A 15,095-nucleotide genomic window follows, 5' to 3' on the forward strand; every position below is an offset into this window, starting at 1 on the left:
CATTCTAGGACAGTTGCAAACATGGTTAAGTTGGGTTGCTAAACCAGGTCATTTAGGTAAAACCTTTCGCTTTTGTAAGTTTACTGATCATCAAATAAGATTTTGAACAGTGAAACGTAAACATAATATTTTAATCACTAGTTGTTAACTTCGGTCGGTTCTTTGTTTAAACGGAAAAAAATCTACACGTAAAAATTAAAAAAAAATTAGTCCAACAATTCAAAAAGTACCTCGAAGAAATAAAAACCAATGGACTAAACATCGTTAAAATAAATGTTTTGTTATCTGGTTAGAATTTGATACAATTTTTAAATCTCATCTTGGTAAGGTAAGATTTCAAAAATCTGTTCGAAAAACGTAATCGTATACGATATTTGTACCAGCCAGTAAATTTTAAACGACGCCAATGCAATGTTTACTTTTTCATAGTCCAGATGAAAAGAAATAGATTAGCCGATTGCATCAGCGTTCGTCAGAGTGAGGCGTAGTAGCAAACAGTCGGTTGCGAGACGACAAAAACTGGAAAGTACAATTAATTACTTTGACATTCCTAAAACAATATGACAAATAGCGCCAACTATGTTTGATAAATTGTAAACGTTAACTAGTTGATAAACATTAGCGATTACGATTTGGTTTGCTTTGCGCCAACAATGTCCCGCCTAGTTTATGTTTGTAAAATTTGTATAAGTAGGTAGTAAATGTAATTTCCCGTTATCTTCACATTCCTTTTTTGTATTTTTTGAAATATTTGTTACAAACGTTTTTGCAACCATTTTAGTGCGTTACATTTGGACCCACATCGGCATATTAAACAAATGACTTGTTTTACTCGCCAAAACATTTCAAATTAATATACACAACAAAAGTTTGAAGGTAATGTTAGAAATTCTCATAATAGTAGTTCTACACAAACAGACATCCGGGCAAATTTCTGCTGATCTGCCAAATAACTTCGTGCTCTGCCTATCATCCAAAATCTAAACGGATCTTCGTTATTGACATACGTTTCGCCGCAATCATCTTTTGTTGTGAAACAAAAAGATCTGTTAATAAGTAACAGTTTGTGCGGTTGACGCTTTGTAGATTTCACAATCCACTATGGAGCAGACAGAGTTTCAAGATGAACGTCTACTGCGTGGACACACACAAAATTATTTTGCACGGGTGCGTTATAAACCCTGTTTTAGATATAGGTTGCATTGAATTGGTTTAGTCTCCAATTGTTTGAAACAACAACCATTCAGTGAAACGTGTATATAAATGGCAAAATAAATTCCAATGACTAGCTTGGTGCTTTTTGTGGCCAGAAAGTTGTTTTTTATGTCTTTTTTAGCGTTAAGTGCATGGTGCCAAGCCAAGAATCAGTTTGTGACGTTGCAGTTTAACACAATTTAAAACTGAACCAGGCAATGCGTCACTTCTGACGTTTGTTTTTTAAAAAGAAATTTTAAATAAAATTTGAACAAATAAATGTCAGAACAACGTAAGACTTTACTCTGTATTGTTTAATCATAACTCAATTTTACAAAGTGTTATGTTTCGCATTATTTTAAACACTCCACACAACTCATCAGTAAAACGTTTCTAAAGGCATCATCAAAAATTTGGTTACCAAAACTCAAATGCAAATTATATCTAAAAAATGGAGCAAACGAGAAAGTGCGAAAAAGACGAAAGCAGAAGTTTCAAGAAAGAAACCAATTTCATTTTAAGTTACAACTTGAACTACGACAACCTTATTATCAACCTTAAAATCAGTCTACTCAATTAGAGGCAAAAATATACATTTAAAGAAACAATCCACTACGTAAAGTAATTTTGGATAAAACTATATATATACAGTTAAATTACGATTAGTTAATATCCCTAATAGCTTCGGCCTTGTTTCTGCGAAGCATTTATCAATTTTCGCAAGGAATCTAAACGGTCTGGACCTACAAACATTCCAACCATATGTCTGTAGTAATTTTGGCGATCAAGATTCAACGCTATGCCAATTCCCTGTCTTATTTGAATTCTTGATGGGAAAACGTTTCGGTCTTCCCCGTCAACTCTGCGTGCGATCTCAAATTGCAGAAGAATAAATGTTTGCAACTCTGCTAGAGTGATATTTTGATCATTGACGAAATTTTTGATCAATGTTCTTCGCATGTGATCATATTTAGCTGCAAACCCTGTATGTAAAGCTGATTGTAGTAGCACATTCCAGGTTGGCGCCCCACGCATGTTGAAAACAGCATTTGCAGGCTGTTGTCGGCCAGGGTTAGGTCGAAGTCCAAATTTTTTTTCATCCGAAACAGTAAACGAGAAATTTGAATTGGCAATTTGACCAGTGTCAGTCAATTTTATGAACAATGTCTCCACACCTGCTCCTGTATAATCGTCAATTGACTTTGTTACCTGTATACAAAAAATAAATAAAGGCGCTTTGTATAAAATGGGAGTTACAAATTGTTTGTGATAGGATTTAAACATCAAGTTTTAAGCAGAACAGTTTTATTAATTTTGCTGTATATAAAAGGCTGTAGCATTTATTGAAAATAACTCTTTCCGTGTTTAATTCAGGAGTAAAAGCCCCTCCCTCCAATATTTGAAACATGTTGCTCATTTTAGATACATGGAATACAAGATTACCATAAATATTCCTAAAAAATTTTCTTTGAATATTTACAAAAAACTTTGTTTTCTTGGTTAACAGTATTCTTAGTGTTAAAGTGTAAATGCACTGCAGAGGTCAAAAACAAGTCTGGTCATAACCTGTTACGTATAAAGTTAAAACCCATTTGTCATGTAAACTCTTTTTTGGTTATTTAGTTTGTAAAGAATGCTATTTTCTGAACTCTGGATGTTAAATGTTCTTAATTGCTTACAAAGACTATTTATTCTTATTGCATAGTTGTTCTTAATTTCATTATTATTTTGTTTCCTTTTGAGGACAGGCCCAAAACCTGTTTCTTATAGTGTCATTTTAAATCCAAGAATGAATCGTTTATGTTTAGTCTCTGACAAATATGTATATGAACACAAATGTAAGTAGTAATAAAACTGTACTAATTACTGATAATATTTAATTCAAACAAAATAAAACACAAATAGTAAAGGTAAAAAGAACTACTTGTTTAAACGATCCTGATTCACTCATTCCTATGATTCGCTGTTGTAAGCTACCTTCACAAAACGTGTCTGCTGTCACGTGACGTAGGCCTAAACTGAATTCCACGAAACTTTGCACAACAGGGCGTATCCTGTTATAAGTCAAACAACACGTTACGCGTCAGATCCGGTGCACACAAAGAAGTTAAACAGTGTTTCAAGCAAGAAATACGCGACGAAGGTTAGAGTTCTAAAGGTTTTCGCATATACATTCATTTTGAGTTACAACTTGAACTTAAAACAACGTTTATTACCGAATTTAAAATCATTCTAAACTTTTTTAGAATCAACAATATACATTCAAAACACATTTCACTACGTAAAGAAATTTAAGTTGAGGATCATTTTTTTGCAAGGAACTTAAACGGTTTGTACCTACAAACATTCAACCATATCTGCGTAGTAATTTTTTCCATCAAAATTCAACGCTACGCTAATCCCCTGACCTATTCCCTCTATTGATTGGAAAACGTTTTGACCTGCCTTGTTAACCCTGCGTGCACTCTAAAATTGCAAAAAATAAATGTTTGCAAGTCTGCAGAGGTGATATTTTGATCATTAACCATATTTCTAAACAATGTTTGGCGCATGTGGTTGTATTTAGCTGCAAACCCTGTGTGTAATGCTAACTCATATCCTAAAGAATAATAATTTGCGTTTACCCTGTTTTTTCCTGTTTAGTGCAGTTATAATTAAAAAAACATATTACTAATTAAGTACCTGGTTTGTTTGCTACCATATAACATAACTAATATGTACAAAACACCACATAATGCCACAACATCTAAATTCTAAAGCAACATAGTGTAAGCTTCGATTTTTAAACAGCTTACACTACCGCTATTCGTGCGTATAATTATAACTGGACTACGAAACAACTGTTTGCAAACAGTACAGAGCTATGGTACACATAGGTGTATACATAGGATTTTATTTGCACTGCTGACAAGACAATCAATCTTATCTACTTTTTGGTATCTTGACTTCGAAACAAGACGTTTTTATCTTTTACATTTAAGCTTCATGCGTTACAACAATTACGATTCAAAAGGAAATTATTTCAAATATTTCTGGTCGAAAGCACTTTCGTTCTGACCGCAATACTCAACTTTTCTGAAACAAAGTTCGGTTTGAGCGCAACAAACTTAAGTCACGGTACGCGTTGATCGTTTGTACTGTTGACGGAACAAACAATCCTATAGCTCTCATTCCTTGCCATATGTTTCGCTCCTTTAAATTTAGAGTGATTTCCAAACAAATTTCCCAGAAGCTTTTAAACGTGGGTTTTGAGAAGCATCATCCTTAATCATTTAGCATCCTTAGTTGTTTATAAAGACCTTCTGCGACCTTGTGGGTATAAATTACGGTTTATGTGCACAATCCAATTATTGTACCCATTTCTGCACAAATTTTCCTACAAAGAAATTAATTTACCTCTAAAGCAAAACAATTTCCATCACAGTTAATGTGTGTGTTGCAAACTTGTATTTCGTTTCACATTTATAAACAATAGAAATAGATATTCGAACCAGTTTAACTAATGATGTAAACAAGTGGTCGGCAACCGCCGGTCCGCGGCCCATTACCGGTCCGCGACGCGTTCGTTACCCGCCATATACTTTTTCAGGTTATATGCTGCAAAACATTTTGCACATGTATGCGGGGATGATAAACTAATTTAGGCGTTTTCAATGCTAAATGTTTGTAGCTTTCGTAATAAAATTGCGGTTTTAAAACGGTCCGCAGTGGAAAAAAAGTTGCCAAACCCTGATGTAACCGATACATGCATTTTATCAATATGTTTTTGTATGTGTGTTTTGTGCTAGTCGAGTGTTACTTCCCTGATAAAAGATATTTAAAAAGGACTCCAAATCGTTAGTTTTAAAACAGAAATTCAAAAAGAAAGCTTTTGTGGGTGAACATTTTAAACCATGCAGCATATCTTTGCTGGTTAAAAATTATTTGCAATGCAAGTAGGCATAAAGTCAACATCTAACCAATCTTTTGCACAGCGTTGCCAGTTTAGAACTGACTTTATTTTAATTCACCTCATACAATTATGTTGCAGAATAATAATTGCTCTAACCTTGTTTCAGATACAGGTTTCCATCGAATTGATTTAATCCTCGATTGTTGAAAACAAACAACCATTTAGTCAAACTTGTATATAAAGGACAGAACAAATTCCCTGTGAACAGCTTGGTGTTTTATGGAATACAAGTTGTTCTTTGTATGTCTTTTTAGCAATAAGAGCATGGTGCCAAGCCAATAAACAGTTTGTTGAGTTGTTTTTCAATTTCGAAAACCACACAGTACGTCACTCACTCTTTTTGTAACATTTTTTGTTATTGTTAAATCATGACCCAATTTGGAAAGACATGTTTTTTGTTTTCAACTTTCAAACACACACCCCACCCAATCCAATTATACAATTATAATTGTATGTGTAAAGTTTACAAATGACACTTACCTCTCCCAATTCCTACGTATTTAGCAAACGATCGCACAATATTGACTCCAAACTTAAACTAAACCAGGGCGATCCAAACGATTGTGCGGCTACTAACACTCGACGGGAATGATCGAATTAGCTGATCATGTGTTGTTGAATACAATTTGGGTCCCAAAACATAAAGTCGATTAGAACAGAAAATTTAGTTAATTGGTTTAATAGTCAAGTACTAAATAAACCCTAAAGCAGGTCTTCATCCACTTAGTCTTGGACCAGCCTGGACATGAGAACCGGGAGCATACAAATACACTGTTTATAACTGGTGGTAAAATAAAGGATCAATGCTAGGCTACAAAGTCTAAATTTCACAATTCATTCTTTTCAACGTTCGCATGTTCTTTTTCACGAGATGACATAAATAGGAGTTCAAGTTTGGTTGTCTCACCGAAATCGCTTATATAGTGTCAAGTACTTTTGACGCAAAAGATTTGATAAAAAAAACACAACAATTTCAGAAAATCCAGTATATAGGATACATTTGCAGCGTTATATCATTACCCTTGAGCACTATTGAATTGCATTAGTAAATGTTGAAAGCAATTAACACGGTTTGTTCCTACAAAGATTTGCATCATATATCTGTAGTAAACTACGTTATCAAACTGCATTGATATTCTAATTCCGTCAAATATTTGTTTTCTTGATAGAAATATATTTCTGTCCTCCGTTACAACTCTGCGTGCGATTTCAAATTGCAAAAGAATAAATGCATGCAATTTAGCAAGCTTGATGTTTGCATCATTGACAATATTTTGAAAAAGTGCGGAACGCATGTAATAATATTTTTTTTTGCAAACCCAGATTGTAACGCCGATGTAAGCAGGGTATTCCGTGTTGGTGTTCCACCAGAACTAAACTGAACTTGAGCATTGGCTGGTTGTTGTGGTCCGGGGTTGGAGATGATGAAGATTGAAAATCCAGTGACCATCAATAGTGAAAGCGTGATTTGCAAGAGGAATCTGACCCCTGTCGACCAAGACTGTTAAATACCGCTCAAGACCTGCGCCAGTCATAGTGTCGATTGGATGTTGCCTCTGGAAATTCAAAAAGAAAATCCGTACCTATTTGTTCATTTTCGTTTCAATGTTGGAATGCGCGTGAAACTTGAAACTTATAGCTAACTAAAAACATTTGATTAAATTTTGCTTAAAAGGTTTCATAACAAGTATCAACTGTTTGCTGATTACCTGTAAAATATGCACCTTATGAACAGTTGCCATAAACCAAAAGGCACCTCCAAAGATATTACCCATATTATTGTTTGCTTTAGACACCTGATAAATACTTAAGTATGTTAAGTATGAAAGTGTTTAATTGCGCAACAACAAACACAAAAACACATCGTTGTACAAACCGTTACCATGCGAGAGACTATTGCAAACAAATAAACAGTCTTTTGCGTTTCATTAATTAAACTATATCACTACGATTCAAAAGAAAACAGATAGTAATGGGGGTAAAAAAACTATTCAAGTTTTAAAGCTGGTAAACACTCAGACATACGTTGGGGCTAGACCCTTCTAATCCACTAAACTGTGTGAGACCCGTTCCTGATTGTGATGTTTTAAACCCGTTACTTATGGAGCTGTTTTAAACCTGTTCCTTATTGTGCTGTTTCAAACCCGTTCCTTATTGCGCTGTTTCAAACCCGTTCCGTAATGTGCTTTTTCAAACCTGTTCCTTATTGTGCTGTTTTAAACCCGTTCCTTATTGTGCCTTTTTAAACCCGTTACTTATTGCGCTGTTTTAAACCTGTTCCTTGTTGTGCCGTTTTTCGCTGCAGAATGAGACGTTTCAGTTTAGTTTTAAGGAAATATATATATTAGCAAAAATGTGAAAATTGTGCCGTAATAAAAGTACGCAAGTTACTAATAATATTTAATTCAAACAAAATAAAACACAAATAGTGAAGGTAAAAAGAAGAACCATTTCTTAATAGATCCTGATTCACTTATTCCTATGATTCACTGTTCGTTAGCTATCTTTGCAAAACATGTCTACTGTCAGTTTATGTTGCTAAATAGTACGTCTGTTAATAAATGCCAAGGATGAAATGTAAACTTCATACATGTCTCAATGTCCACTGTCATAGTTTTTGTAAAGGTAGCTAGGCCAAATTCTGAATTCCGCGAAACTTAGCACAATAGTATAATCAACTTAGCACAAAAGGGCGTATTATTTTTCTTTCTATGCAGTGATCGATCCGACGCTTAATGTATTGTTAAGTTAAACAATAGATTACGCTTAGGACCGATCACTGCACACAAAGAAGTCAAACGGTGTTGCAAGCAAGAAATAGGCGACGAAGATTAGAATTAAATAGATTTTTCCCAAACTCATTCATTTTGAGTTACAACTTAAACTTTATTTTGTCGATCCACATTTTTATCGATTTTAAAATCATTTTAAACTCTTTTAGATCAAAAATATACGTTCAAATCACAATTCACTTTACTTAAAGCAATTTTAAGTTATGCCAATCCCCTGCCTTATTTGGTTTCTTGATGGCAGAGAGTTTGGTCTTTCCCGTTAACCCTGTGTGCAATCTCAAATTTAAGAAGAATAAATGTTTGCAACTCTGCAAGGGTGATACTTAGGTCATTGACAACATTTCTAATCAATTCGTGGTGCATGCGATGGTATTTAGCTGCAAATTCCTTATGTAAAGTATGTGCCAGCAAATCATCCCAGATTGGCGATCCCCCAGTCTTAAAAACAACTCGAGCGTTGGCTGGGATAAAGTTAAAAAATCCGTTGATCATCATCAGTGAAAGTGTGATTTGCATGAGGAATATGACCATTTAAATACTGTTCAAAACCTGCGTCAGTCACAGTGTCGATTAAATGTAGCTTCGGTAGATTAAGAAAATCTGGTGCTATATAACCATTTTAAAGTTTCGCAAAAACATATTAACATTTTTTTGTAAAAAGAGATTGCTTGTGAAATATGCACTACATGAACAGTTACCACAAACCCACCACACTATTGCCATTTTTAAGTCAAATCAAAAAGCACCTCCAATGATATTGCCCTTATTTTTCCAGTTCCACAAACATTTGAAACAGCAGCTTATTGCAAACAAAATAGTCTTTTACGTTTAATTGATTATACGTCAATTATAACATTCATAGCCACTAATAGTTACAGAGAGTAAAAATAAAGTCTATTGTAGTTTAATAGCAGGTCAACTCTAACACTTAGAAACACGTATCTCGACATTTTTTACTCTGCGAGCCTTCAAAAGTGCTTAGCGACCCCATGGCGCCGTCTGATCCACCAAACCTTGTTCATTATCTGGTTTATTTGTACCTTCTTTGATCACTTGCTTACTCACTTCCAAATTTAATTGCAAAAAGCCTGTGTAGCGTAATGGAGTCGTATTATGCTGATCCCCAAAACTTTGCACCATAGAATAGAGCGTAAGTAAGATAATACACCATCTATAAGCGCATAAAGAATCGAATAGGATTTCCCAATTGGCGACAAAGCTTTCATGCTCAAAACAACATTTTGCAAACAGAACGTTTTATTTTGCTACACGAATAGGTGTTTAAGTTGTAAAATTGTATTGGTCATTTTTACATTGATTGGTTCCAATATCCATGTTTGTTATCATTTTCCTTTGTTGGTTTTACTGGCGTGTTACTAACCCAGCTGTATGATTTTTGAAACGCCTTTTTTCTATTACTCTTTTTTCTATTACCTTTTGAATCGGAAGTAGGAGAAAGGCAAACTTGGGAAGTTAGTTAAACCAAATGAGAGTGTTATTTTAATTTTAAAACACATATGAGTGTTATCATTTAAATCACCATGTGTTATTTTAGATTTGGTTGTAAAGTTGATTTTTACTTAAACGTTTAAATTTTAAATCTTGCAAAATTATTGCACCGCAACTTATATATCGTAAGTAAACTTATAAGTTCAAATTCATTTAAATTAAGTTAAAATTTGTATATTCTAGAAATGTAATTGCAATGAAAAAGGACTTTAGATGCATGGTAGTGTGACTTGAAATTGGCCTCAAGAAAACTTTTTGAATCTTTTTAATGTCAAACGAAACGGCTAAAGCATTAATGCATCATATTTTTTATCTTCGTTTGGTAGACCATCCAATGTACAATGAGTCTAATGATACAAAACCTTGATGCCCGAAACAAGCAATACCACTTCCAAACGAGGTAAATCTTGAATTGAATAAAGAGTGGTTGCATAAGCTAACAACAGTGATTTGATTCATTTTTGTTCATATTCATGATTGCAGTTTACTTTAGTGACATGGGACAATGACAACCAAGATGACAAGTTATAGGAATAGCTATTTTGCCTGAAATATGTAGGCGCAGAGGATCTTCGAAGATTGTTTTAAATGACACCATCTTATCTTTAAACATGGTAACACATTTTACAGCAACGTTCACCGAAGTTTACCTTCTCATTTCGCAAGTTTGAAATTAATTAAATTCGAGCGCCTGATCAGCGGCGGTCAGAGTCCGGTCGCGGCAGTGGACAATGGGTGGTTGCGCCATCTCAAACACTGGAAAGTACAACATAGCATGAAAAGCGGTATAGCTATTTGACAACTTCCAACCGGTAACTATCAATATTAGCCAGCAGAGTTTGTTTTGTTTTGGGTTTTTCTTGTAAATTTAATATAAAATACACAATCGTGATAAAATGTTTTAGTAATTGCGTTTTTGGACAACAAAGGAAACATCACAATTTTGTTTAACAGAACCGTAATGTAAAATATATCTACAAAAATGAAGCAAACGTGAAAGTGCAGAAAAGACGTCAGCAGAAGTTTCAAGAAAGAGACAGTTTTCATTTTGAGTTACAGCTTGAACTTATACAATGTTATTATCAATATTAAAACGTTAACGTTATTATCAGTCTAAACTCAATTAGAGGCCAAACTATAAATTCAAAGAAACAATCCACTACGTAAAACAATTTTTGTTAAACTATATATACAGTTAATTACGATTAGTTAATAACCTGTATATATACAGGTAGATCTAGCCTTGTCTCCGCGAAGCATTCAACAATTTTTGTAAACAACTAAAACGATTTATTCCTGAAAACATTTCAACCATATCTCTGTAGTAGTTTTTGCGATCAAGATTCAACGCTATGCTAATCCCCTTCTTTATTTGATTTCTTGAGGGAAAAATATTTCGGTCTTCCCCATTAACCCTTCGAGCGATTTCGAATTGTAGAAGTATAAATGCTTGTAACTGCAAAGTAATATTTTGGGGATTGTAATTTTGAAACTTTTTGCGTCGCAGGTTATGATATATCTCCCCAAACCCTGCACGTAACACAGATTCGAGCAACCCATTTCAGGTAGGCGATAGTCCAGCACCAAAAACCACTTGAGCGTTGGCTGGTTGTTGACCAGGATTAGGTCGAAGTTGAAAACATAGTTGACCACCAATAGTGAAAGTGTGATTTGCAGAAGAGATTCGCCCACTGTCGACCAAGTTTATTAAATGACGCTCAAGAACTGCTCCAGTCATATTGTCGATTGCATGTGGCTCCTGCAGACGAAAAAAATGCCTTCATTCAATATGTTTCTTCTTTGCGTTTTACCTTATTCGCCACTACCCGTTTAAAGTACAGCTACGTTACCTTGCTTAGCGATTTACTGTTTTGCATCGATGTTCGTGACGGTGTGATTGGGGAGCAAGATCATGTGACCACTTGCTTGCCTTGCTCCATTTTAAGTTGTGACAATCTCACTTTCGGTTTGAGCGACACAGAGTTGAAACGGGCCTGAAATTGGAGCCCGAACCCCGCCCAAACCCGAAAGCACAAGCCCAAAATACGGCCCGCACCCGAATCGTTTTTGGAAATTCCGTTTAAGCCTGCAAGTTTGCCTACATATAGAAGCTTCCGGAAAAACAAAAACAAAAAAAAATATAACGGCCTTCAACAAGGCGTTTTATTGCTGTGGGGCATTAGTTCAGCTCAAGAAATTAGGTTCTTAGCTAATTAAGTAAATATTTGAATGCTGACACAGAGTGTGAAGTCAGCTCCGAATTAGGGATGAAACCTAAGGCGAACCCGACCCGAAAGCCCAGCCCGACTTACGACTCGATATACCGTTTGCGAGGGAAACGTGGTATTTACCAAGTTAGGAGTCATCCTGGAATAATTGTGCTTGATGGAGTTCGGTTATAGACATTTCACTGGTAAGACTAGGTAAACCAACTCGCCTTTCCCATAAATCTCAGACCAAATTCTAGGTCACTGAACTGATTTTGGTCACAGGTGATTAGATTTTCCATAATCTGTTACTACATCAATTTCTTACCGTGGGTAAGTTAGGTCGAAAAGCACCTCCGATCGTATTACCAATCTTGTTAAATAGTAAACGATTGATTGACAAAACTTTTTCAAGAAGTGGAATTTCTAAGCAACTAAAAACACAAAAAGGTTCATTAAGTCGAAGCGCCCGACTATCCCCAACGTTGGACTTCCATTTACTTTTTGACAATGTGAACAGAGCAAACAACATAAGAGCTGCCGTTTACCCACAAATGTTTAGTGTGTAAATATGTAACAATTAATTACGGTTCTGGGGGAATCATGTTTGCATATTTACCGTTTAAATCGTGTCTTTTTCTGGACATTTGTTATTTTTTTACGAAAACTCTCAACGTTACGTTTGAAAAGCGCGTTTAAAAAGAATTTATGTCGCAACAAGTTTTATCGATTCTGAAGGTACTGTGCACAATCATACACAGTGCACAATCACAATGACACACAATTACTACAATGACGTCTATCCAGTAACTTGCAATGTAGTGTAATTGTAGCACTCTTGTAGTCCCTTTATTTACAGCAACAAACTACAGAAATACAACCACAGTCACCAAACTGGTCACCTTCCTGGCATTAACTGTGACATCTTACTGCAACAGTTTACATAACTTGCTCATTACTAACTTTAAACATAATAATTTAACAATCTGCAAAGTAGGCCTAAGCATTATTCTATGAGTGTCTTATTGGTAACATTATGAAAGAACTTCTAAAACATATTTCGGATTAAGCGCAACAAAAAGAAGCCATTGTACGCGTTGGTTGTTTGCACTATTGACAGGATATACATTTTCTAACATCTCATTACTTTTAGACTTTCAGGTTAATATTTGATTTCCGCTTTACCGTGTGCTGATTATAATTTATAGACCTTCTGCGACCGTCAGATTATTTACAAAGGTATACATGGGCAACATCCACTTATCGCTCCCATTGCAGAACACAATTTGACCATTGATTATATTTTACTCAAGCAAAATAATTGTTGCTTACATTTAACAAAAGCGCCATGAAGAAATTTGTTGATTACACTTGGCAGTGCCGGATTAAGGGTCTGCTGGCCTGTAGGCACGTTTTATAAGAGGTCCGAAAATCAGGGTTGCCAACTAAACAAATAGAATTATCAGTGTTGTACTGATTTTAAAGTGGCCTGGATTTTTGACTGGTCTGTAGGCACGTGCCTACTTTGCCTAATGGTTAATCCAGCACCGACACTTGGTTACCTAATTGTCACAGTATGAGTATAAGATGGTAAGGCTTAACATGTCTGTAAACCATGTTGACATTTTACTTTCCAAAAACTGCTAGAGTCACATTTTGATCTCAAGACCCTAAGGGTGGGCAATTATCATTTAGTTCCAATAAACAGCAACGTGAAGTTTTTGTTGTCATTTTGAAATATGCGTTTAAATTTCATCAGCAGACTTTTTTATTGTTAACCCTTTCATTTTTTTAATAATTCTAAACCCATATCAACGTTAGTCTAACAGAGAAGTTTTTCGTTCACAAACAAGCAGAAGTATGAGGAAGTCAAGCTTATATACAGCTTGTGTGCTCACTTACGCGGATAAGTATTTGCTAATCACCTCTATCATGGTCCGTATTTGGAAAAAATATCGGGAGTGTCCTGTCTAGCAGGTATAGACTTAGCAAAAGGTGAGAGAGATTGACAAGTTATACAATGTTCTTTTGTGCAGGGAAAGCTGGTTGTTCGTATTTTGACATGTTTTGTTCAACACATACGTATACTACTTAATTGTTAGCTTTTTAGTATCTTGAAACTGCATTGATTTATATCTACGTTTTATGTTTCAACTGCATTAAAGTCTCAGGATAAATTTAACAAAATGGACACGTTTTTATTTTAACTTGCACAAACAAAATTGTAACAATTCAAATAAATATGCACAACAGAAGTTGAATATAAAGTTAGAAATTTTCATAATAGTAGTTCTCCGTTAAAAAAGTGTTTAACATCAGTGCCAATTTCTGGTCCATTTGCAAAATAATTTCATGCTCATGAGAATTAAAATATTGTAGACAGCTGCTTATCTTGGAAACTAATTGAAACGGCTCTTCGACATTGACAGAGCCTCTATTTCGCCGTAATCAACTTGTTTCATTAAATGTGTTAATAAGTAACAGTTTTTGCGGTGAGCACTTTGTAGGCTACATTGGATTTCACACGTCACTGTGGCACAGATAGAGCTTCAAGATGAACGTCTGCTGTGTGTCAGATTTTGGTCTGTAATTTATGTAATAGAACATGTTCAAAGACATGGACCAGGGGCTGTCACACCGAACGTACGAATCACACCCATTCAACCTTCACACAAGCTTGAGTCACTGCAAATGCAAGTAGTCGATGGTACTGGCAATCAAGGGCGTCCGCAGGTTTTCGGTTAGGGGGGGGTCAAGGTGGGTTCACTCTGCCCTTTCCGGACCCCCCTTTTTAAAAAGTTGTGCATAAATTAAATAGGCTCAAATCGTTTTGTTTACCGCTACATGATAATTGGGAGTCGTTATCTTAAAGCCGCGAGGTTTTAATCTCTTGTATTTGCTTGTTATCTAACGCCAATTGTGACGTAACAAGGGTTGGATAAGGAGTTTTATGCGCTAACAATCGGAAAGTTACATTCCGGCTGGGACGCTGGTTGTTAACTGCACTTAATGCAACGTATCAATCATTTTGAAAATGTAAAATGAGTAAAAAATGGATAAAAACGTTTAATGTTGTATTGTTTCGACCCGCCAAACACGTAATGGTTTGGAACGAACATTAGATTGATGTTTATTGAATTTATGCCTTCTACAGTTACCAACTTTAGTGCATTCTTGACATTGTGCAACTTAACGGTAGCATTATCGCTTTAGAAAGGCGTTTAGGCCTTGAGAATCTGTTCCCGTGTTTTAAGCAACGATTTCGATTACCTTACGCTTATCGCTTATCTTGCAGCTGTAGTTTTGCTGGGTAAGCTAGATGGCAGCGGCGAAATCAGGAAACTACAAAGCTGTCGCGAAAATTATTTGTTATTTCTGTCAATTGGACGGATAGAGAAACCGCCAAAGTCGGAAGTTGGATTAGGTTTCGGTCTTGTACCT

Source organism: Phallusia mammillata, chromosome 1 (assembly GCF_965637545.1).
Source record: "Phallusia mammillata chromosome 1, kaPhaMamm4.hap1.1, whole genome shotgun sequence".
Taxonomy (NCBI): Eukaryota; Metazoa; Chordata; class Ascidiacea; order Phlebobranchia; family Ascidiidae; genus Phallusia; species Phallusia mammillata.